At 39.9% G+C, this 26,187-nt stretch overlaps 1 protein-coding gene and 1 long non-coding RNA gene across 6 annotated transcripts in view; one reads left to right on the forward strand and one right to left on the reverse strand.

The window, feature by feature from the left end:
- Positions 1-26,187, reverse strand: part of BICC1 (BicC family RNA binding protein 1) — a 332,167-nt gene that overhangs the window by 101,006 nt on the left and 204,974 nt on the right. The gene's annotated exons all lie outside the window — the stretch shown is intronic.
- On the forward strand, positions 5,668-19,502 carry LOC117082148. 2 transcript variants are annotated; one of them, XR_004436491.1, is made up of 5 exons: positions 5,668-5,859; positions 14,239-14,540; positions 18,142-18,341; positions 18,572-18,658; positions 19,097-19,502. It is a non-coding gene; the product is annotated as an uncharacterized LOC117082148 (long non-coding RNA). The 2 variants fall into 2 exon arrangements; XR_004436490.1 differs by lacking the exon at positions 19,097-19,502 and having other exon boundaries at positions 18,572-19,090.

A 26,187-nucleotide genomic window follows, 5' to 3' on the forward strand; every position in this document is an offset into this window, starting at 1 on the left:
ATTTCCACAGAAATGTATTGTGGACATTGTACCTGTGATTTTTCTTCTAGTTGTAAGCAAGTGTGTTCTCTGTGCATAAAGCTAAGTATACCCAAGTAAGGCAACAGGGAATAGTAAGGGAGGAATACTTTTTTTACAGATTAAAATCACAAGAAATTGCACTGGCAGTGAAAGGAGGTATTAAAGCTCACATAAGCACAAACGCTTCCATTCATTCACTCCACTTACAAAAAGTTCTGAACACCTACTATGCACTAGGTATTCCTCAAGGGCTAGTGATTGGCTCACAAAGTTCTAGTTTTAGAGATTCATAGAAATTAGAATTACAGGTGTTTACAAAATCATGTTTTATTAGCTACAATCATGCTAACTCTCCCCACACAGTAACAGTGTTAAATATTACAAGCATACCTCATTTTCTTGTACTTTGCTTTATTATGCTTTATAGATACTGTATTTTTTGTTTGGGGGCTTTTTCTTAAATCAAATTTAAGGTTTGTGGAAATCGTGCATCAAGCAAGTCTCTCAGTGCCATTTTTCAACAGCAATGTGCTCACTTTTTGTTTCTGTATCATGTTTTGGTAAATCCTACAATATTTCAAACTTTTCCATTGTTATTATATTTGTTATGGTGATCTGTGATCAGGGGATGTTACTATTGTAAATTATTTTGGGGCATCACAAACCAAACCACGTAAGACAGCAACTTTTCTTGTGTGTGACGCAAGGTCTCACTCTGTTGCACAGGCTGGAATGCAGTGGTGCAAAATATAGCTCACTGCAGCCTCGACCTCCTGGGCTAAAGCAATCCTTCCATCTCAGGCTCCCAAGTAGTTGGGACTACAGATGTGCATCACCACACTCGGCTAATTTTTGTAGAGACAGGATTTCACCATATTGCCCAGGCTGGTCTCAAACTCCTGGGCTCAAAGAATCCTCCTACCTCAGCCTCCCAGATTTCTGGGATTACAGGTGTGAGCCAATGTGCCTGGCTGAGAAGGCAAACTTAACTGACAAATGATGTGCGTGTTGTGACTGCTCCATTGACCCGCATATATATATATATATGTATATGTGTGTATGTGTGTGTGTGTGTGTGTGTATGTATGTATTTCTCCTCCTCCTCTTTCTTTCTCTCTCTCTCTCTCTCTCTCTCTCTCCTCTCTCTCTCCTCTCCTCTTCTTCTTCTTCTTTCTTCCTTTCTCTCTCTCTCCCCCCCCCAACCCCCACCTGCTGCCTTGGGTCTCCCTATTCCCTGAGAAAGAATAATACTGAAACTAGGACAATTAATTACCCTACAATGGCTTCTAAATGTTCAAGTAGAAGGAAGATTCACACACCTCTCACATTAAATGAAAAGCTAGAAATGATTAAGCTTAGTAAGCAAGGCATGTTGAAAGCCAAAACAAGCCAAAAGCTAATAAGCCACTTAAACCAAACAGGTGGCCAAGTTGTGAAGGCAAATGAAAAGTTCTTGAAGGAAATGAAAAGTGCCACTCCAGTGAACACACAAATGATAAGAAAGAGAAATAGCCTTGATATAGTTTGGATCTGTGTCCCCGCAAAATCTCATTTTGAATTGTAGTCTCCAAAGTTGGAGGCGAGGCCTGGTGGGAGGTGATTGGATCATCGGGGTGGATCCTTCATGAATGGTTTAACACCATCCCTCTTGGTACTGTCATGACAATAATGAGTGAATTTTTTAGAGATCTGGTTGTTTAAAAGTGTGTAGCACCTCCTCTCTCTCACTCTCTCTCTCCCCCCCTCCCTTGTCCTGCTCCTCCCATGTAAGACACCTGCTCCCACTTTGCCTTCTGCCATGAGTACAAGCTTCCTGAGCCTCCCGAGAGGCAGATGCTGCCAAGCTTTCTACGCAGCCTGTCAACCACGAGACAATTAAGCCTCTGTTCTTTAACAGTTACTCAGTTTCATGTGTGTGTGTGTGTGTGTGTTGTTTTGTTTTGTTTTGCTTTTTTTATTATAACAGTGCGAGAACAGACTAATACAGAAAACTGCTACCAGGAGTGATACCTGAAAATGTGGAAGCAATGTTGGAACTGAGTAATAGGAACAGGTTCAAAGAGTATGGGGGGCTCAGAAGAAGACAGGAAGATGAGGGGGAAGATGAAGGGAAGTTTGGAACTTCCTAGAGACTTGTTGAATGGTTGTAACTAAAATGCTCAGAGTGATATGGACAGTGAAGTTCCAGGCTGAGGAGATCTCAGATGGAGAGGAGGAACTTAGTGGGAACTCCAGTAGTCACTTTTGTTATGCTTTAGCAAAGAACTTGCCTGGATTGTTCTCCAGTAGGGATCTGTGGAACTTCGAACTTGAGAGAGATGATTTAGAGTATCTGGTAAAAAGAATTTCTAAGCAGCAAAACATTCAAGTAAATAGCCTAACTGCTTCTAATAACATATGCTCATATGCATGAGCAAAGAGGTTATCTGAAATGGTACTCTTATTTAAAAGAGAAGCACAACATAAAAGTTTAGGAAAATTTGCAGCCTGGTTATGTGTTAGAAAAGAAAAACCCATTTTCAAAGGAGGAATTCAAGCAGGCTGCAGGAATTTGCATAATCCCCCATCATAGGCAGGGAGACCTAGGAGGACTGAACGGTTTCTTGGGCCAGGCCAAGGGCCCTGCAACCCTACACAGCCTTAAGACTCTGCTCCTGGTATTCCTGCTGCTCCAGCTGCAGCACTGACTCAAAGGAGCACGGGTACCACTCAGGACTCTGCTTCAGAAGGTGCAGGCTAGAAGCATTGGTGGTTTCCAAATTGTGTTAAGATCGCAGGTACACAGAATGAAAGACTGAGGCTTGGGAGCCTCTGCTTAGATTTTAAAGGATATATGAAAAAGCCTGGATGTCCAAGCAGAAGCCTGCTACAGGGGAAGAGACCTCACTGAGAACCTCTAATAGGGCAGTATGGAAGAGAAATGTGGGGTTGGGGCTCCCACACAGAGGCCCCACTGGGGCACTGCCTAGTGGAGCTGTGAGTAGAAGGATACCGTCCTCCAAACCCTGGAATGGTAAACCACTGGCAACTTGCACCCTGCACTGGAAAAGCCATAGGCACTCAATGCTATCCCATTACAGCAGCCACAGGGGCGAAACCCTGCAAGGCCACAGGAGTAGAGCTGCCTAAGACCTTGGGAGCCCACCTCTCATGCCAGTGTGCCCTGGATGTGGGACATGAAGTCAAAGGAGATTATTTTGGTTGGAGTTTTAAGATTCAATGACTGTCCTGCTGGGTTTCTGACTTGAACAGGGCCTGTAGCCCCCTTTTTGCTGTTTTCTACCTTTTGGAACTGGAGTATTTTTCCGAATGCCTACGCCTTCATTGTATCTTGGAAGCAACTAACTTGTTTTTGATTTTACAGGCTCATGGGCAGAAGGGACTTGCCTCGTCTCAAATGAGATCTATAACTTTGGATATCTGAATTAATACTGGAATGAGTTAAGACTTGGGGGACTGTTGGGAAGGTATGATTGTATTTTGCAATGTGAGAAGGATATGAGATCTGGGGGCTCAGGGTCAGAAAGATATGGCTTAAATCTGTGTCCTCACAAAACCTCATGTTGAATAGTAATCTCCAATGTTGGAGGTGGGGCCTGGTGGGAGGCAACTGGACCACTGGATGGATCCTTCATGAATGGTTTAACAGCATCCCCCTTGGTACTGTCATCACAATAGTGAGTGAGTTATTGCAAGATGTGGTTGTTTAAAAGTGTGTTGCACCTCTGCCTCTTTCACTGTCTTCATCCTGCTCCTGTCATGTAAGATGCCTGCTATCACTTGGCCTTCACCATGAGTAAAAGCTCCCTGAGGCCTCCCCAGAAGGAGATGCCACTACACTTTCTGTAAAACCTGTGGAATCCTGAGCCAATTAAACCTCTTTTCTTTATAAATTACCTGGTCTCAGGTATTTCTTTAAAGCAGTGTGAGAACAAACACAAGCCTTATTGCTGATATGAAGAAAGTTTTAGTGATCTGGATAGAAAATGAAGGAAACCACAACAAAGCCTAATCCAGAGCAAAGCCCTAAATCTCTTCAATTTTCTGAAGGCTGAGAGAGGTAAGGAAGCTAAAGAAGAAAAGTTGGAGGCTAAGACAGACAGGTTCATAAACTTTAAGAAAAGATGCCATCTCCGTAACTTTAAAATGCAAGGTGAAGCAGCAAGTGCTGATGTAGAAGCTGTAGCAAGTTATCCAGAAGATCTAGCTAAGAAAATTGATGAAGGTGACTAAACTGAACAACAGATTTTCAATGCAGACAAAACAGCCTTCTGTTTGGGGAAAAAAGAGGTGTCATCTAGAACTTTCCTAGCTAGAAAGGAGAAGTCAATCTCTGGCTTCAAAGCTTTCAAAGACAGACTGATGCTCTTGACAGAGGTTAACGCAGCTGGTGACTGTAAGTCGAAGCCAGTGCTCATTTACCATTCCCCAAATCCCAGAATCCTCAAGAATTACGCTAAATCTACTCTTCCTGTTCTCTATAAATGTAACGAAGTCTGGATAACAGCACATGTGTCTGCAGTATGATTTGCTGAATATTTTAAGCCCACTGTTGAGACTTACTACTCAGAAAAAAAAAAGATTCCTTCTTTAAATATTAAAATAACAAACAAAGTATTAGTGCTCATTGACAATGCACCTGGTCACTAAAGAGGTCTGATGAAGATGTACAAAAGATTGCTTTCATGCTTGCAATGAACAATATTCATTCTGTACCCCGTGGATATAGGAGTAATTATGACTTTCAAGTATTATTATTATTTAAGAAACACATTTTGTAGGCTCATGCCTGTAATCCCAGCACTTTGGGAGGCCAAGGTGGGCGGATCACGAGGTCAGGAGATTGAGACCATCCTGGCTAACACGGTGAAACCCCGTCTCTAGTAAAAATACAAAAAATTAGCCAGGCGTGGTGGCGGGCACTGGTAGTCCCAGCTACTTGGGAGGCTGAGGCAGGAGAATGGCGTGAACCTGGGAGGTGGAGCTTGCAGTGAGCCGAGATCAGGCCACTGCACTCCAGTCTGGGCAACAGAGCGAGACTCTGTCTCAAAAAAAATAAAAAAGAAAGAAATACATTTTGTAAGGCTATAGCTGACACGGTTACTCCTCTGATGGATCTCGGCAAAGTAAACTGAAAATCTCTGGAAAGGATGTATTATTCTAGATATCATTAAGGAAATTCATGATTCATAGGAGGAGGTCAAAATAGCAATTATAACGGGAGTTTGGAAAAAGTTGATTTTAACTCTCATGGATGACTTTGAGGGAGTTCAAGATTTCAATAAAGAGAGTAACTGCAGTTGTGGTGAAAACAGCAAGAGAATTGTAATTAGAAGTTGATCCTAAAGATATAAATGAATTTCTATAATCTCGGGATAAAACTTGAGTGGATGAGACATTGCTTCTAATGGATAAGCAAAGAACATGCATTCTTCGTCTTATGATAAAGATGCTATGAAGATTGTTGAAATGAAAACCAAAAATGTACAATACTATATAAACTTAGTTGATAAAGCAGTGGCAGAGTTTCAGAGGACTGATGTCAATTGTGACATCACATGCTCTGTTCTACTCTGCTAGAACTAGAATTTTATCCAAGTTCTACTCTGGATAAAATGCGACAGCATCACATGCTACAAAGAAATCTTTCACGGAAGGAAGAGTACACCGATGGGGCAAACTTCATTGTTGACTTTTATACGAAATTGCCACAGCCATCCTAACCTTCAGCAACCATCATTCTGATCAGTCAGTAAGACCCTCCACCAGCAAAAAGATTATGACTCTCTGAAAGCTCAGACGACCACTAGCAGTTTTTAGCAAAAAAATGTTTTTAAAGTACGTACATTTTTTAAAGAAATAATGTTTTTGCACACTTTATCAACTACCATGTAATGTAAACATAACTTTTATATGCATTGGTAAACTAAAAATGTGTGTGACTTACTTTATTGCGATATTTGCTTTATTGTGGTGGTCTAGAACCAAACCTACAATGTCTCTAAGGTATGTCTGTACTTGATTAAGAAGAAGCTGTTAACTGACATTAATCAGGTTTGTTGCTAAAGGAATATAAATCCAGTTTCTAAAGATTATATTTTCGATACAAAAAGAAATCTACTTTTTTGTACAACTTTGCCAGGAATCCTTTTGTAATTCTTAAGTATGAACTGCTGCCTCCCTGCACCCTACCTTTTTTTTTCGACACAAGATCTTGCTCTGTCACCCAGGCTGGAGAACAGTGGCATGATCTTGGCTTACTGTAGCCTCAGCCTCCCAGGTTTAAGTGATCCCCCTGCCTTAGCCTCCCAAGTAGCTGGGACTACAGGCACACGCCACCACACTCCGCTAATTTCTATATTTTTAGTAGAAATGGGGTTGTACCATGGTACACAGGCTGGTCTCGAACTCCTGGGCTCAAGTGATCTGCCCACCTCAGCCTCCCAAAGTGCTGGGATTATAGGCGTGAGTCGTTGCGCTCAGCCTGAAAACCATTTTTTAACTTAACAATCTGGTTAAAGACTTTGGATACTTATGCACTAAGCTTTCTCGAAGAGAATTAAATGAATAAAATATGACCAAAAACTGAGAATTTCAATCATATATATATTATTCTCTTACTGTCCCCTAGAAAATTCCATTTTCTATGGTATAGTTTTCTTTGTAAAGAAAAGAGCAACACTAAATTCTATCATTTTTTAAAGGCTAACATTAACATTAGTGAGACAAAGTTACAAAGTTCTGTAAAATAAGCATCTATGCTTACTTTTTAATCAACCCCCTACATTTCTAAAGCAACTTCATGTTTCCTCAATCTTCCATCCACATACATACCCCTCCTCCTCCTGGACTCAAAAGTGTGCAAAATTCTAGGAGGAAAAAGTTTCATTTTGCATAACAACAGTCTATACATCTGAATTTCACTGGGGTAAACTTCTTCCTTTGTATGTAGATTAAAAGATATTTCCCATCAACTGTGTATTCAACCTTAGGAAGCGACTGCAGAACATTCCATAGTAATAGATACAGTTTTAAGATGATCATACACAAAAATGGGCAGAGACCAATTCCAGTCACTCCCAAATAAAACACAACCAGCTGATTTCCTTTCAGTATGTAAGTAACAGACAGGATGGATGGGGGCCCAACAGCTGTCTCCTATTTGTGCATGACATATAATAGCAACATTAGTTGTTGAAATCAGAAAGACTTAACAATTAAAGTGCTCAAAAATATACATGTGATACTGGAGTATACAACGGCAGTGCCAGGGTCCCATTCTAGAAGCTCTAAGCACTGTGAAGATGATGGGCTGCCCAGATGGATGAACTGTAGGTGCAGATCCCAGCCAAAGAATCTACAAGTTAATGGAAACATATGAAGTTTCTTTAACTTCTCTAAGCCTGTTCTTGACTTTGAGATGCGATGCTCATCTGATTGAATTGCTATTCAGAAGAATGAGACAAATTATAAGACATGTAAAATCCAACAGCTGACTAGCTGAGTGTTCAATAAATCATAGTAGTTTTCACTATTATTATTATTATTATTAAAACTGGTTAAATGATTAAATCCATTGTGGGTAGTCTTATCTGAATGAAAATGCACATGCTTATCTGGCCTCATTTTTAACTTTTTAACTTTTCCCATTCAAGGTTGCAAACAACTGTAAATGACAAGGGAAGAGTTAGATGACTGAATTTTCAGTATATTTGAATATAATTAAAATTTTATTGCAAAACAAACAGATTCTGATCCCTTGTGGATATAAGACAGCAGATAAATTTTTTAATAGCTAGCTAAATTTTTTAAGTGAAATGGCCTTAACAATCAACATTAAAGTTGGTCTCCAAGTTCCCCAATTGTAAAGGAAACATTATAAAGTGTGCAACCATTCCCCACAAAGCTCTTCAGAAACATTAATCAAAAGAATAAGGCAATTTTTTAAGAACTTACTTCATCATAAAAAAATTATTGCCTTTTCCCTGAAAACATGATTCTGGAAAACCAACAGCCTATGGGATGTCTCCCTCAGACACTGCTGGTAGTAATACTAGCATTCCAGGTTGTTTAACATGGCCTGAGGTGGCCAGGAAGTCATCTTGGATGAGATGAGGATCCACAGGCTCACCATCTGAAAAATTCAAGAAGACCAGCAAGTAAACCATGCGGATTTGTTTGCAAAATAAGCAAACCCACAGACAAAAACACACGCCATGTAATTACAAAAATACATATTTCTGCCTTCTGATATGACATGTTCATGCTAGTGGAGAAATACAGTTCCGCATTGCTCCTCTCACCTCTTAAAAGACTGATAGGTGAAAGAGAGGGTAACTTCACAAACAAGGATGGAGACTAGATGATGCATACTTGAAAGAAGCACAACGAGGACCACAGTCAAGACAGAGGTAGAGAGAGAATTTGATATTTTAAAATGCTTGCTGAATTACATCTGGACCGAGTCTGCAGTTGGGGATTGTAGTAGGGCAGGGGTGGCAAGGAAGTGGAAGTCACAGATGGAAGGATCAGGTTAAGCAAAACCTCACTGCATCCTTACACATTTAAGAGTCTGCCACAAATGTGCATGTCTTGTGTGGTCCATATTTTCAAGAGGGTGCTCCAAAAGGAAATAACATGCATTTTGTGCATGTTATTGTGCCAGTAACGCACAATGATACATTCACTCTAGTAGTGAAATACAGTTCCACATTGCTCCTCTCCCCTCTTAAAAGACTGATAGGTGAAGGAGAGGATAACTTCAGAAACAAGGATGGAAACCAGATGATCCATACTTGAAAGAAGCACATATTTGAATTATGCACAGTAATGCATAGTAACACGCACAGAACAGGAAAGCCACACTTTATACAAGGCAGAAATGCCTAGATAAAAGTCTCCCAAAATCCACCCCTACAAAATTGCCATAGGAGACTCCAGATTCCCGCTGCAAATGGGGAGGTAGGTGTATCAGTTTACCCCCGCATCAGACAGGTGTCTAACCTCAAATGAGACACTGGACTGCCAAGGGAGGGAACAGCCAGCCAGGACAGGCAGTGAGATCCTCAGGAACTCTATCTGCTTTCATCTCTTGAACTTTCTTCTCACCCAGACTCCACCAAGATAAGTAACCAGAAGTGCAAGTAAAATAGAGACCTGAAGGTGCAGCACCTGCTTCACCAGGACCGGGGCAACCAGGGCTCTGGGCAGACGTGTTCTGGTGACTGCCAGTCTGTAAGCCAAAGTGTCCATATCTTGAAGTCACCAACTGAACGTGCAACTGGTTCAGGGGCTGTTGACAGGGCAAGTAGGGCTGAGTATAAATAACCACTGGGGCAGAGCTAAAAGCCAGGAACAGAGTGAAATGGCTGGAAGAATGAAGAACATTCCTTATGACTCCAAGGAATCCTGTGCATAGTCCTGGGATGGCACAGGTCACAACTTTTAATGTTCTGGAACTGTAAGATGACCTAGTTGTTCATTGGAGCAGGCTGGGAAAAGCAGCCAGGGAAAGGGTCAGATCAATTCTAACTTAAGTATTTGTATATGTGCAAAATTACACACACACACACACACACACACACACACACACAGTTCTTCCATCCAATCATCCAACTGAATTTCTCTGAGAATAGCTTGATTTCCCCCTTTGTAAAGAGCCATGAGATTATATAATAACTACAGATTATGTAACTAGGAAGTTATGAAGTTCTTAGATTATGTAACATCTAAGAATCATGGATGCATTTATTTTCTTTCGACCTATGATGTAATTCTCACTGGAGAACATGCATAAGTTATGAGGTGTTTGGACATGTAACATTTCAAAACTGGCTAGCAAAAGCACTAATCGGCTGTTACATAAGGCATTCTTCCATACATGAAATTCAATTACTTTGAATTGAACATTAGCTTGGCTGCTCAAAGTCTTAAAGTCACATCAAATCTCACAAACTAGTCACGTTGACACTGTTTCCATCTTACTTGGTTGTAACTCATTAACAAGTTTCTTTTTGCTTGTTTAAAGAATCTAATTTAATTTTGTTAGACACTCCTAAAGATGCTGAGAAATGCCAAATTGTGAGAGTAATTATACATAAGCGACCCACAAGCCCAGCTGTAAACTGCACTTTGTCATAATCCAGACCACTCAACCTCTTTCTTTAAGCTATCATTCCTTCTGTGGCTACAACCTCCTACCAACACAATCTTGAATGCCCTCAAACCCACACGCAACAAGCTAGAGAACACGTAATAAGTTCTCCAGCTTATTATGACTCCAGCCCCTGCCCTCTCTAGCTTCCCTGCTGGCTTGAATTCTCCCTGTGCCATCACAACCTTCAGCTGATCATTTCATCTTTTTACCAAACACTCTCAAATTCCCAGTTCTCAGGCTTTCAGCCAAACTTGGCTCACCAAAGATAACCCCTCTCCATTTTCTCCACTTTTGAGTGACCAAATAACTAGAAAAAGGCATAGAACTATCCTAAGAAACTCAACAAGTTCATACCATGCAGCCTCAGCTGGATATTCAGTTCATCTTGGCAAGTTTTTAATTTTTTTCTATGCATTTTCCATAAGCAGCTGTTCTGAACACTCCCTAGTTTCTTTGAGTCTCCAATCCATCCCCTTATTCTCCTAGGAGATGACTTTATCTCCAAGTAGACTGAGGAAAGTAGAGGGAATTTACACTGAATTTTCTCCAGTTTACATCAAATATATGATCATTTTTATCTGTCTCACCCCCTTCTTCCCAAACTAAGGAAAATATGTTCAAATTAGTTTTAATAAATATTTATTGAGGACCTGCTACAAGCTAAGCATTTTACTGGGCATGTGTCTGGCGGAATCAACAGCCTTCATCATTAAGCCTGTGACCATAACTAGCAGAACCTAAAGAGGACTAGAAACCAGAAATTGATATCAGCTATTTCAATAAAATGAAAAACGTGTCAGTGGAAGAACTCACGAAGTGAGGTGAACAAGCCCAAAACTAGTTAACCACAGCCTTAACACCTATTACCTTAAATCTACCCCTGCAAGGGGTTGCTCCTGGTTAAACACCACTTTTTAATTTCCTCTACTGTCAATCTACACTTCCTCAGTCCAGAAGCTCACTCAAATAAGCTCCCTTTATTCTTAAAGGAAACAAAAACAAAACTATAAAATAAACTTATTTCACCTCAACCCACTGATGCACCAAGAAACTACCCTATCTATTACCATCTTCTTTCACAGGTAGGTACTCTTGAGTATTAGTTGCTGCTGCTTCCTTTTCTGATCACTGTTGTCTAGATTATTATTTCTAAAACTGCTCTCTTAGAGATCGCTAATGTGATCAGGACCTAATTTTATTTCCCTGTATATGAGGTTTTCTAACCACGGAGGTGAATATTTTCTGATTAAAAAATACATGTTCCTAAGAATTCAAATGTTTTATTATTACTTAATTCATGTGGCTGATGAAAATACTGTAAAGTGATTATACGGATTCTCCAAACTTTATTAAATAGTAAACAAACAATATGTATTCTCCCAACTTATTTCAGTAGAATTAAGAATCTTTAAATAATAGACTATAGGGGAAAAAAATCAATAAACACTATTCATTCTCCTCTAGAATAATGTTCAAAATAGATCACAGGGCTAAGGAAAGCCAGGGCTTCATTTCCTAAGAGAATGTAATGGATAGGACCACCCCAGTGCAGGCATCTTTTCAGTGACGCATCTGTTCCAATTGCTGAAGAACTCAGGTATGACTGCTCATGGAAACCGGATGGATTCACTGCTTCCTTTACTTATGAGCAATTTTCTTGCCATTATTCTATTAAACTCCATCAAGTGCTGAGTGTTCAAAGATCTGGATGCAAATGTGATCATGAAGAATCACACGAAAAGAATGAAATTCTAAAGCTTATTACTGTCAAGTAAATATTTCGGAATCCCCATGGAGCATACTTAACAACTATATTGTTAGTAACGGAAATATTTTTCCTAACTTGGCTCAAGTTATTAACCATCACTTTCAGGAGAGTACAACCTGACAGAAACAATCATATGGCTGGGTCCTTTCCCTTGTGATCAATCATCAATGCTCCTTAACCTGGCAAGAGCCACATCATAGTTGCCGATAGCCTGAGAATCTTAAGCCACCTGGATGACATCCAGGTGAAGGAGCTCAGGGCTCCTGGCCTGCTCACATGCTGAAAATTATTTTTCCTGACTTGCTAAAATCATGGATTTCTAGACCCTCTCTTTCTTCTTGCTCCTCCCCACGGCGTATATTTTTCTTTTTGTTGACAACAATCTAATGTGCCTGGAAACTGCTTCGAGTGCCGATGTTCCACTTGGGATCACTGTAACACTTTTGCAGATGGTTTGGAGCATTTTTTTTTCTCAAAACAAGCCACGAACTCTAAAGCATTTTGCCATATTCCTGCACTGATATATAAAATACACTTGAGATGACTGCAGTCATTTTTTTCACTAGACAGCAGTCATTAATTAACCTGGGAAAGAATCCCAATTCCATTTTTCCATGGTATAATAATTACCCCAATTATCCAAGATACCCGTCTTAGTTTGGGTTCCCCCAAAAGTCACCTTAAGAATTTAGGTTAGTGTGGCACAGTGGATTGGGGAGGTGATCCCACAGAGCATAAGTTAGGAAGTGAGGAAAGCCTGACTGAGTAGAGAGAAAAACCATGAAAGGGGGTGGTATGGAGCATTCCTGCTGGGGGTCAATATCCCCAGGATGTTCTGAAAAGACATAAATAATGTGCTTCAGAATTGTCCCACAAAGAGAAGGGGAAAATGGGGATTTGTTTTCTGACTCTAGCCCTTCACTGGGTAAAGGCTGTACTTCGAGGCAGCTCTGCAGCAAGGTAAGTTTCCACAGGGCTGACATAGTGCTCCGGTAGAGAAGCACAGACCAGGCCCTTGTGACGGAAAGCTGTTGGCATGCATGGGAGATGTCCACTGTGGGTGAATTCACAGGTGGGCCAAGACCGTATCAAAAGTATCTGCTACAGCAGCCCACCACCCAGTTCCTTGCTCTTATCAAGTTACCATGTCCTGCGACTTATCTTTCAAAAAAGACTCTCTGATCCTCCTGTCATCAAATATGATCTACCATACTCATCTTTCAGTATTTTAACCCCTTACTACTCATTATCTCCTGTGTCCACCCCGAACCCCAGGATTTTCGCTGTCTGTAGATGAGTTCTCACAAGGTCACCGGCTGTCAATGATCTCCTCTACCTGTCCAACCTTACTGGCCACCAACACTTTGAATACTTTCCCTTTCAAGAAATAGCCTCCTCTCTTCCTGTAAGAGGATTCTCCCCAGCTCTCAGCATTTCCCACACAGAATGCCCCAGCCCTTTGAGATCCACACTAGAAATTATCAATACTTAAGGAATAGTTTCCTTAGCTGTGACTTGCAGTCTTCTCCTCCTCTACTCTAGTCTTGATGGCAAACAATCCCATTTTAAAGGTTTATTTAAAGCAAGTAGGGCCAGAATCCCCAGACAGACTCTAAGTATCCAAAGGGCAGAGACTGAGATAAATGTTTCTTTCTTAAATTCCTCCAACACTCACTCTAGTGCCCACTAATCAAAGACCACCAGGAACACTCTTGTTAGTAAATAATTGAGCTTTCATTCACTTACTACAGTAAGAAAGAGTACACCAAAGTAATTGGAGAATTTTAAGAAACTGGTGGATACTTAGGACACAATTTCAGTTTGTTTTGGGTGATTCCAAGAAAGGTTTAAGAAACTAGAGGCCAGGTTTGGATTGTGAGCTGTCAGGAGGTAGGAACAATTCATTGATTATCTCGGCAAACTTAAACTAGAAAAAAGAGGATTAAAGCTGAGTTGGAGTCATCATCGGTAAAGAAGAAGCAATCATTCATGTCCGTCATAAGAGAGAGATATTTAATTACATTTGTGGTTGGAGAGGGTCCTTGTCTCAGTCTTGTTTCAGACATACTCAAGAAGTAGGCTTGTCTGATTATTTATATTCTGCAAGAGGTATTTATGCTCAGTTGGGAACATTGTGGCCTGTCAGCTGCCAGGGCCATTTTTCAATTTCTCAAAAGTTATTCAAAAGATACCAGAATAACTTAAATAACTGTTGAATTAATTTTGAATTTATCCTAAATCTAATGATAATGTAAACTTTAACTCATAATTTATCACTCTAACTTTCTGGCAGGCACTGTGCACATGGAAGGGAATAAGGCATATTGGTCTTTGACATAGGTCCACGAGCTCCAAGTCCAAAGAAAAGGCAAATGTCTAGGCTGATGCAATATAAGCATGAAAAGTGCCCAAATGTAAGTATGAATAAGGTGCTGAGCTGGTGCAAGAAACAAGAGTGTTAGGCTCCATCTGGAGGCGTGTGTGAAGCTTTCCAGGAAAACATGCCACCTGGGATGGATGTGTGAGGATGAGTGGGAGTTGGCCAGCTGGAAAAGGGAGGGTGGAGGATGCCCTTCCACAGCAGACACAACCCAGGTAAAGGTGTAAAGTAGCATGATGAGTTGAGGAACAAAATATAAATCAATGTTGCTGGAGAAACTTTATTCAAAGCGCTCAAAAATATTTCCAGGATATTTTTTAATGTAAGGTGCTATTTTGGCACCTCTGAAATTGCACAACACAGAAGGTGAATTTTGTTCTCAGTTAATTAAACTGAGTGCTAAAGAGAAAGTAAATCATACTAAAAGCTAAACACTTTTACATATGCATCCCATTCTAGAAATGGTGACAAAGTAGAAATGGAATATGAGCCAATTCAAAATAACATACTGAAGTTGGTATGTCCTCCCCTTGAATATAATGGATTAAAAAAAATTCAGAAATTTTACCCTAAAATTGGAATTCAAATCCCAACACACGGAAATAAAACCAAACAACTTATTGTATCATCTTTCTGTTACACCAAGAAAACTCAGAAATTCAATGACTATTGTATAATACAGTAAGTAATTTTCATATCGGGCAAACATGCACGTACACATGCACCATATGCGTGTGCGCGTGCACACACACACACACACACACACACAATTTCCATGCTATTAATATTGAGGACCTAGACTTTAGATAATTTATTTTGGAACTCCAATGGCCTTAATGTTAATACATACTTGTCTATAGTCCTTCAAAAATTAACACATTATTAGTATTTAAGGTCAATTCATTTCATTCTAATTTGAAATAGAAATTATCCATCAATTACTTGTAAATAAGCATTGGTGGCAAGGAAGGAACAGTTTGAGCAAGACAATTAAACAGTAGAAAAAAACAATGTGAAAGTCTAATTTTACTAAGAAATAAAAACGAAAAAGTGCTACAGTCTGAATATTTACATCCCCACAAAATTCCTATGTTGAAACCTACCCCTAATGCTAACAGTATTAAGATGTGAGGACTTTGGAAGGTGATTAAGTCATAAGGGCTCCATCCTCCTAAATAGCATCAGAGCCCTTATAAAAGTGATGTGAGGGAGGTTTTTTGCCCCTTTTACCATGTGAAGACATAGAAGGTGCCACCTATGAGGAACAGGCCCTCTCTGACACCAAATCAGCCAGCACCTTGATCTTGGACTTCCCAGTCTCCAGAACTGGAAGCAATAAATTTCTATTGTTTACAAATTACTCAGGCTAAGGTATTTTGGTAGAGTAGCCAAAATGAACTAAGACAACAACTCACTAAAACAGGGAAAGAAAATGAATAAACCAACAAAAGGGAAGGGCAAACAATTCACAGAGTGATATAAATAAGTGTTCCACAAACAGATTAAAAGATGCTCAACTTTTCTATTAAGAAAGTGCATATGACAACATGAGGTGTTTTTTTTTTTCCCCCACTATTTAGACTGACCTAGGACAGGAAAGCACAGTATTGGCAAAGAGGAGCGAGAACAATTGTTTCTCTTTCCAGAATCCCGCCCCTGCCTAGTAGGAGTTCAGCAGTCCATTTGAAAGGACAAGGTGACAGTCCTAAAAAATATTAAAGTTACTCATATCCTGTGGCCTAAAAATTCTACTTGAAAGAATTTATGCAACATAAAAAAATGTGTAAAAGTAGGCAAATAAATTTGAAATTCATTGTAGACAAAAGAGAAAACAACCCAATGTCATCATATCTGTTGAAATGTATATTATAGCCATATCTCACGTACATATGCAATGGTATTTCATGCAGCTACAAAAATAATGGTATTACTGTTTACGTGCTTATATAGAAGTTCTCTGGTTATTTTTTAAGAAGAAAAATCCAATGGTAGAAATGTGTGTGTAGAATAAGCCCTTTTTAATAAGTGAGTTAATACATAACTATTTGCATAGATCACAGAGCCAAAAACACACATATGCTGTGTTCTCATTTTAATTTCAGGCAGAATTTATTTTGCTTTAAGAGTAATTTCTGGCAACAAGATATAAAGGGAATGTAACTCCTCATTCCTGAAATCTCTCCAATATCTTTTGATAAAAATGTCAGTGCCAAGGTTGCATAAAAATGTAATAATAAACCACAAGCCATACTTTAATGGCATAAAAATGACTTTGGAAAAAATGAAGATGCTAGTATCGTTTTTTTTTTTAGCTAATGAGAAACGCAACATGGTGGCTTCAATATTGTTTACAACTGTAAAATGCCTTCATGAAAATAATTTAATTGCCCCGACAGGCCTGATAGATGTCCCTGAATTCTGTCCAGCCATGCCATGACTGACAGAACAGAGGAAAACCAGGAAAAGGTCACACATGGTTTGAGAAACCACCAAAATGTGGTGTCCATCTCCTGGCTGAGACGGGAATTTACAGCACCATTGTGGTGTTCAAACACTGTCAGAAACCTTAGGAATTGTCACAGTTATCACAACTACACATTCCAGCAAAGAGGAATGGAAGACAGAGGCAACATGAACCAGGAGGGTAGAAGGTCTGTCCGCCAGCACTGAAGCAGGCACAGATGTATAACGTGAAATGCTCATGGAGAATAAAAAAACAGTTGAAGTTGCACAATTCAACTACACAATTCAATACTGATTGCAAACTGGCTTTTAAAATGTTTAGACCTATCACCCTACTATGTTTTATCTCTTTTACCAAAATTCTGTTAGTTTACCTATTTTGTTACATATGTATTTTCTTCCTTCTGTAGTCACATTAAACTATATTCTAATGTGAATGCTACAAAAAAGGAAGCCAGGTAATTGAGGCACCCGGCTGCATGAACTGTTCTAATGGGAATCCAGTGTTATGAAGACACTATGGATTCTAATGGGAATCCAGTGCTATGCTATCCTGATAATAAGCCCACTCCTCTAGTTCAGCATTTCTCAACCTTGAGCTACTGGCGTTTTGTGTTAGATAATTTTGTGTTGAGGGGGCTGTCTTCTGCAGGGTAGGATGTTTAGCAGCATCCCTTGGCTCTACCCTCTAGATGCTAGTAGCACCCTCTCCCAGCTGTAACAACGAAAAATGTCTCCAGATATTGCCACATGATCCATGTGGAATAAAATCACCTCAGGTGGAGAACCACCATCCCAGAAGAAAGTTTATAAATCCCAGTAAAATCCTTAATGGGTCTCAAAAAAGGAGTAAAGGAAAGACAGGTACCATGAAGAACAACAATAATAAAAATAAATGTAAGCTGAACATTTTTAAAAGACGACATCCAGCACACTTCCAAAAGTCAGGTAAGGAATTACCCAAGAATGCCTTTCTTTTTGAAGAAGATACTTAAGAACCAAATGTACTTTAAGTCTGAGTTTTCTTAAATGTGTTAGTAAATCTTTATTTTTTTGTGTGACCAAACACTCATCATTAGCACTTATGTGCTTGCTTCTTACAGAACGGACAAGATTACCGTGTCTCAAATTTTGAAACCAAGGTTTACATCCAAACTACATCACTTACAATTCAGTGGCCTTCAACAAATTATATCATCTTTCACATTAGTTATTAATACATATAATGGGGACAATAACACTCTTTCATGTGGGTTATTGTAAGGACTAAAAGAGATTACAACAGGCATCTATTATAAAGTCTATTACAAAACAGATAAATAATCAATATTTTCTCCTTTCCTCCTCATACAGTTTAACAGGTAAGAAAAGAACTGCAGATAGAAGGGATCCTGGGACATCACAATAGGCAGGAGGACATAAAACATCTGTTCTGGAAACAGGAAGATTGAGGGAGAAAGAGCCCAAGAAAGCAGAGAGCAGTAGTCACAGAGTCAGGCAAGCTAAGAGAAATCCAGACCTGGTCCAGTCGTCACCTGGTGCTGAATAACTGGGTGTGTTTTATTGTTTAATTGAGCCATTTTCCTCACTTTCCTTTTTTAAAATTTTATAAAATTTTTTATTGTTTCTTAAGGGATTTTGTGGTGCTTTTAAATGTATACATTAAAGAGTTATTCTTGATCATACAATATTATCTTTGCATATAGTATATTTTAAAATGCTGATACAAATGCTGTGTCCAGTGTCTATGACTATTTTTTTAAATATAGACTTTATTTTTCAGGGCAGTTTCTGGCTCACAGCAAAATCAAGTGGAAAGTACAGAGAATTCCCACATGCCGCTTTCTATACATGGGCACAGCCTCCCCGGGTACTGTCAACATCACATCAACTTCAAAACCTGTTCTATGGGCTTGACAAATGTATAATGACATATATTCACCACTGTAAATCATACAGAATAATTTCACTGCCCTATGAATGCTCTGTGGTCTGTTTTCCCTCCCACTAAGTCCCTGATAATCACTGATCTTTTTGCTGTCACCAAAGTTTTGCTTTTTCTACAATGACACAGAGTTGAAATCATAAAGTATGCAGCCTTTCCAGACTGGCTTTTTTCACTTAGATTGAAGATTGAATCCTCCATGCCCTTTCACAGTTTGATAGCTCGTATCTTTTTAGCACTGAATAATATTTCATTGTGTCAATGTACCACATTTATTCATTCACCTACTGAGGGACATCTTGGTTGTTTCTGAGTTTTGATAATTACGAATAAAGCTGCTATAAGCATCTGTTCCATGTGCAGGGTTTTGTGTAGACGTAAGTTTTCAACTCCCCTGGGTAAATGCTAAGGAGTGAGACAGCTGCATCATATGGTAACAGCATGTTTAATTCTACAAGAACTGCAAAACCGTCTTCCAAAGTAGCTGTACCAGTTTGCATTCTCACCAAGAATGAATGAGAGTTCCTACGGCTCCACATCCTCACCAGCATTTGGTGTTGTCAGTGTTTGGGATTTCAACCACTCTAACAGGTAGGTAGGGATATCTCACTGTTCTAATTTGCAACTCTAATGATACATGATGCTGAGGCTCTTTTCACATGCTTATTTGCCATCTGTATATCCTCTCTGGTGAGCTGTCTGTTAAGATCTTTGACCTACTTTTAAAAACAGGTTGTTTTCTTATTGTTAGGTTTTAAAAGTTCTTTGTATATTTTTGAGTAAAAGTTCTTCATCAGATGTGTCTTTTGCAAATATTTACTCTCCATCTCTGGCTTGTCTTTCTGTTGATGTTTTCACTTTTTTACTTACTTTCTCACCTCTCTATTCCACTGAAAATGTTTCCTTTCTAAGTTACGGGAAAATATCTTTTCAAAAAAAAAAAAAGGAAAACTACCAGATATATTTGCTTATTTAGGCTTGAGAAGATAACTGAAAAGCTGAGACCATTTTCCTCTCTGACCCTGGTACAGGAGAGAGAGAAAAAAGATTGGAAGGAACAGCTAGTTTGCAGCAGTTATAAGATAAGAAAGAAAACAAGCCAATACCTGGGCCCTTCAGAAGAGAAGAAGGCAGAACTAGCTGGAGATCAAGAAATGAACCCAAGCTCAGGTCCTCAGTCTTGCTAATAGGTCACCGAACATGAGCTGTCTCACCTGTAAAATGATGTGTGCACTGTGTGTCTGTGAGTGTGAGAAAATATGTATTCAAAAAGGATCTCAAATGTGTATAGTTGGCAGTATCTACAAATACAGTTATTCATGTAGAAAGATATGCACTGAAAAACTGAATATTTAAAAATACAGTCTTTTTATAAACTTCTTATTGTTTAAGTATACTGGAATCTTCAAGAACTGGAATGGCCCAGGTCTCTGTTCTCCTCTGAGTGGTCCTATTTAGACGATGCTCTCTCTAGCCACAGTGATTATTAGTACATTGCATACAACTTACACAACTCTTGGGGTGAATTTCTACTTTGGGCCCTCAATTAGCATTCACTAAGTGATGATCTTAATAATACATACCAAAGTTTTAAGTACGAAATATCCTGGTTAGGCACAGAGGTTCATGCCTGTAATCCCAATACTTTAGGAGGCTGAGGAGGGAGGATAGCTTGAGCCCAGGAGTTTGAGACCAGCCTGGGTAATGCAGCGAGACCCCATCTCCACAAAAATTTAAACATTAGCCAGGTGTGGTGGCTTGCACCTGTAGTACCAGCTACTTGGGAGGCTGAGGCGAGAGGATCACTTGAGCCATGGAGGCCAAGGCTGCACTGAGCTATGATCACGCCACTGCACTCCAGCCTGGGCAAAGGAGCAAGTCCCTGTCTTAAAAACAAGAACAACAACAACAAAACCACACATTTTCTACCCAGAAAGCACTGTTACAAACAGTACTTTCAAATATTTAAACCACACATACAGAAAAAACCACACACACACATACACATAAAAGAAAACCAACACAACAAGCCCATATTCTGGGCTTATTTTCCTTCCAAACTCATTTTTTCGAAGTTGTTTAACTTAATGACATATCAAAAAGTCTCTGCCTAAGGAAATAACACATGGCATGAAATATCAAGGTAAAATTCAGAGGCAAGCACTTTTCAAAAAGGTACACACCTTTGAGTGGTTTTGTCTTTTTAAACTGTAAAATCCAATTTCCCCTGAAAAAAGAGGTGTTGTCTATAAGACATGCTAACCTCAGCCTACCTTCAAATCTCTGTAATCTCCAAGGACTGAGACATTATGAAACTGGACTGAGTATCATCAGCTAATCTTGGCAATGGTTGCTGAAGAGATATTATTATACATTATGGAACTTCCTGGAATAGGGAAAAGCACCATGAAAGATTTTCTCACCCATGTATGGGTATGAAAGGGCATTTGAGTACAGTGATTTGGAGTTCTGGAAACAAACGGACCTGAATTTGGGTTTGAGGTCTGCTACTTACTAACTGGAAAACCATGGGCAAGTTAATCTACCTTTACCAGCTTTAGTTTCTTCATCTGAAAAATGAAAATACTACCACCTCACTCATAGAGTTGCTCTGATAATTTGAAAAGAATATCTACATAAAATATTTAGCATAGTGCCTGACCTCAATGGGTTTCAACAAATGGTAGGACCCACTTACATAATTGCTAATTATGTAAATAAATACTAATTAAAATAACCACAAACAAAACAACTATAGTCTGGAGGTCTACCAGGAGGCTGTGTTTTGTTAAGTCTCATTTAAAAGCCTACTGAGAATGGCACCAGAGTTTCACTCATTCAGATGTCCTGTGAATGACAATGGTCAAGTCGTTGTCCCTAAGTTTCCTTCCACTTCCCTCATTACTGGAGGCAGTCATCATTAGGACTATTTAGAACCACTAAAGAAGGTTTAGTCACAATCATGTCCCACATTTTTTTACTTAAGGGGTCTATAGGGAAGATATCAGTGTGGATAATTTTCGTAACAGTGATTATCACTCATATGGGAAGGCAATAATTCTAAATCTTGTTCCTACATAACACACCTTAGGGACATACATTCCCATCTGTATTAGTGGTTCCACTGTTTCCATGATTGAGTTGAGGGCTCAATCTACAAACACTTACTGAGTGCCAACTATCAACTGGTTACAGTGTTAGGGATGCAGTGATTCACAAAATCCACATGCTCCTTACCCTTTGGCGAGCTGACCACCTAGCAACATGTTCTATAACCTTTCATTATCATCCATTTTATATCAAGAACTACTAACATATTTGTGCACAGGTGTATGTTTGCACATAAACAGAGATGCATATAAAATTTCACTAAACAATACCCTTACTGGCCGGGTGCGGTGGCTCACGCCTGTAATCCCAGCACATTGGGAGGCCAAGACGGGAGGATCATGAGGTCAGGAGATCGAGACCATCCTGGCTAACATGGTGAAACCCCATCTCTATTAAAAAATACAAAAAAACTAGCCGGGCGTGGTGGCGGGCGCCTGTAGTCCCAGTTACTCAGGAGGCTGAGGCAGGAGAATGGCGTGATCCCAGGAGATGGAGCTTGCAGTGAGCTGAGATCGCACCACTACATTCCAGCCTGGTGACAGAGTCTAGACTCCACCTCAAAAAAAAAAGAAAAAACAAAAACAAAAACAAAATACCCTACCGAAATAAGCCAGGTACAGAAAGACAAATACTGCATGTTCTCACTTATATGTGGAAGAGAAAAAAGTTGATCTCACAGAAGTAGAGAACAGAACAATGATTACTAGAGGCTGGGAAAGCTGTGGTGTGGGAGGGTGGTATAGGGAAAGGTTGGTTCACTGATACAAAGGAAAGCTCTAGATTGGAATAATAAGTCCTAGTGTTCTATAGCACTGTAGGGTTACTACAGTTAAATATAACTTATTATATATTTTCAAATAGCTAGAAGAGTATTTTAATGTTCCCAAAATAAAGAATAATAAATGTTGGAGGTGATGGATATGTTAATTACCCTGCTCGTGATATAGGAGTTAAGAGAAAACTACTTAGGCAGATAGTGAGGGTAAGGAAGTCCTCAGTAAGGTTTTCCTTTTCATGAAAGCAGCCCCCAAATCATTTTCTTGTCTAACAAACAGCAGCCAGTAAAATCGAGCTGCAAACATAGACAAGCAAGCTGGAAGCTTGCATGGGTGAATGCAGGCAGCTGTGTCACTAGGAAAAGACCACTTGGGGGCTAGGTAGGTCCAACATGGCAGCTCCATCTTCCCCTTGTCAACCACGTGCACAGTAAGGAGCAAGCAACATGGCACAGGCCAAGCAGAGACCCCATTTGCATAATGAAAGATTAGGGTCAGGTGGCCAGCTTCTTCACATGCTATGTAAACGTCACACCTGGTCCAACCAATCTTCGGGCCCTATGTAAATCAGACACCATCTCTTCAAGCCTGTCTATAAAATCCTGTGTACTCTACTGCAGGCTGGAAGTTCTACTTGGGCACCCCTCTCTCTCACAGGAGAAAGAGCTGTTCTCCTTTCTCTTTCTTTTGCCTATTAAAACGCCACCATTAACCTCACTCCATGTGTGTCCGTGTCCTTGATTTCCTTGGCATGAGGCAACGAACCTCAGGAATTTACCCCAGACACTGACGCTGCTTCACTTGGGGCATTACATCTGGTATACATGTTTTTTTGTGTGTGTGTTTTTTTGAGACAAGAGTCTCGCTCTGTCGCCCAGGCTGGAGTACAGTGGCTGGATCTCAGCTCACTGCAAGCTCTGCCTCCCAGGTTTATGCCATTCTCCTGCCTCAGCCTCCCGAGTAGCTGGGACGACAGGTGCCCACCACCTTGCCCGGCTAGTTTTTTGTATTTTTTTACTAGACAGGGGGTTTCACCGTGTTAGCCAGTGAACACAGGGCTCCACCGTGTTAGTCGCGATCTCCTGACCTCGTGATCCGCCCGTCTCGGCCTCCCAAAGTGCTGGGATTACAGGTTTGAGCCAACGCGCACGGCCGGTATACACATTTTGAAATATCATACTGTACTCTATAAATATACATTCTATCAATTAAATATTGGCCAGGCATGGTGGCTCACACCTGTAATCCCAGCACTTTGGGAGGCCACAGCTGGCAGATCACTTGAGGTCAGGATTTTTTCTTTTTTTTTCTTTTTTTTTTTTTTTTTTTATACTTTAAGTTTTAGGGTACATGTGCATAACGTGCAGGTTTGTTACATATGTATACTCGTGCCATGTTGGTGTGCTGCACCCATCAACTCGTCAGCACCCATCAATTCATCATTTATATCATGTATAACTCCCAATGCAATCCCTCCCCCCTCCCCCCTCCCCATGATAGGCCCCAGTGTGTGATGTTCCCCTTCCCGAGTCCAAGTGATCTCATTGTTCAGTTCCCACCTATGAGTGAGAACATGCGGTGTTTGGTTTTCTGTTCTTGTGATAGTTTGCTAAGAATGATGGTTTCCAGCTGCATCCATGTCCCTACAAAGGACGCAAACTCATCCTTTTTGATGGCTGCATAGTATTCCATGGTGTATATGTGCCACATTTTCTTAATCCAGTCTGTCACAGATGGACATTTAGGTTGATTCCAAGTCTTTGCTATCGTGAATAGTGCCGCAATAAACATACGTGTGCATGTGTCTTTGTAGTAGAATAATTTATAATCCTTTGAGTATATACCCAGTAGTGGGATGGCTGGGTCATATGGTACATCTAGTTCTAGATCCTTGAGGAATTGCCATGCTGTTTTCCATAATGGTTGAACTAGTTTACAATCCCACCAACAGTGTAAAAGTGTTCCTATTTCTCCACATCCTCTCCAACACCTGTTGTTTCCTGACTTCTTAATGATTGCCATTCTAACTGGTGTGAGATGGTATCTCATTGTGGTTTTGATTTGCATTTCTCTGATGGCCAGTGATGATGAGCATTTTTTCATGTGTCTGTTGGCTGTATGGATGTCTTCTTTTGAGAAATGTCTGTTCATATCCTTTGCCCACTTTTTGATGGGGTTGTTTGTTTTTTTCTTGTATATTTGTTTGAGTTCTTTGTAGATTCTGAATATTAGCCCTTTGTCAGATGAGTAGATTGCAAAAATTTTCTCCCATTCTTTAGGTTGCCTGTTCACTCTGGTGGTAGTTTCTTTTGCTCTGCAGAAGCTCTTTAGTTTAATTAGATCCCATTTGTCAATTTTGGCTTTTGCTGTTGTTGCTTTTGGTGTTTTAGACATGAGGTCTTTGCCCATGCCTATGTCCTGAATGGTACTACCTAGATTTTCTTCTAGGGTTTGTATGGTATTAGGTCTAACATTTAAGTCTCTAATCCACCTTGAATTAATCTTCGTATAAGGAGTAAGGAAAGGATCCAGTTTCAGCTTTCTACTTACGGCTAGCCAATTTTCCCAGCACCATTTATTAAATAGGGAATCCTTTCCCCATTTCTTGTTTCTCTCAGGTTTGTCAAAGATCAGATGGCTGTAGATGTGTGGTATTATTTCTGAGGACTCTGTTCCATTGGTCTATAGCTCTGTTTTGGTACCAGTACCATGCTGTTTTGGTTACTGTAGCCTTGTAGTATAGTTTGAAGTCAGGTAGCGTGACGCCTCCAGCTTTGTCCTTTTGACTTAGGATTGTCTTGGCAATGCGGGCTCTTTTTGGGTTCCATATGAACTTTAAAGCAGTTTTTTCTAATTCTGTGAAGAAACTCATTGGTAGCTTGATGGGGATGGCATTGAATCTATAAATAACCTTGGGCAGTATGGCCATTTTCACGATATTGATTCTTCCTATCCATGAGCATGGTATGTTCTTCCATTTGTTTGTGTCCTCTTTGATTTCACTGAGCAGTGGTTTGTAGTTCTCCTTGAAGAGGTCCTTGACATCCCTTGTAAGTTGGATTCCTAGGTATTTTATTCTCTTTGAAGCAATTGTGAATGGAAGTTCATTCCTGATTTGGCTCTCTGCTTGTCTGTTACTGGTGTATAAGAATGCTTGTGATTTTTGCACATTAATTTTGTATCCTGAGACTTTGCTGAAGTTTCTTATCAGCTTAAGGAGACTTTGGGCTGAGACAATGGGGTTTTCTAAATATACAATCATATCATCTGCAAACAGGAACAATTTGACTTCTTCTTTTCCTAACTGGATACTCTTTATTTCTTTCTCTTGCCTGATTGCCCTAGCCAGAACTTCCAACACTATGTTGAATAGGAGTGGTGAGAGAGGGCATCCCTGTCTTGTGCCAGTTTTCAAAGGGAATTTTTCCAGTTTTTGCCCATTCAGTATGATATTAGCTGTGGGTTTGTCATAAATAGCTCTTACTATTTTTAGGTACGTTCCATCAGTACCGAATTTATTGAGCGTTTTTAGCATGAAGGGCTGTTGAATTTTGCCAAAAGCCTTTT

The sequence above is a fragment of the Trachypithecus francoisi genome, unplaced genomic scaffold (assembly GCF_009764315.1).
Source record: "Trachypithecus francoisi isolate TF-2019V2 unplaced genomic scaffold, Tfra_2.0 Lachesis_group9, whole genome shotgun sequence".
Taxonomy (NCBI): Eukaryota; Metazoa; Chordata; class Mammalia; order Primates; family Cercopithecidae; genus Trachypithecus; species Trachypithecus francoisi.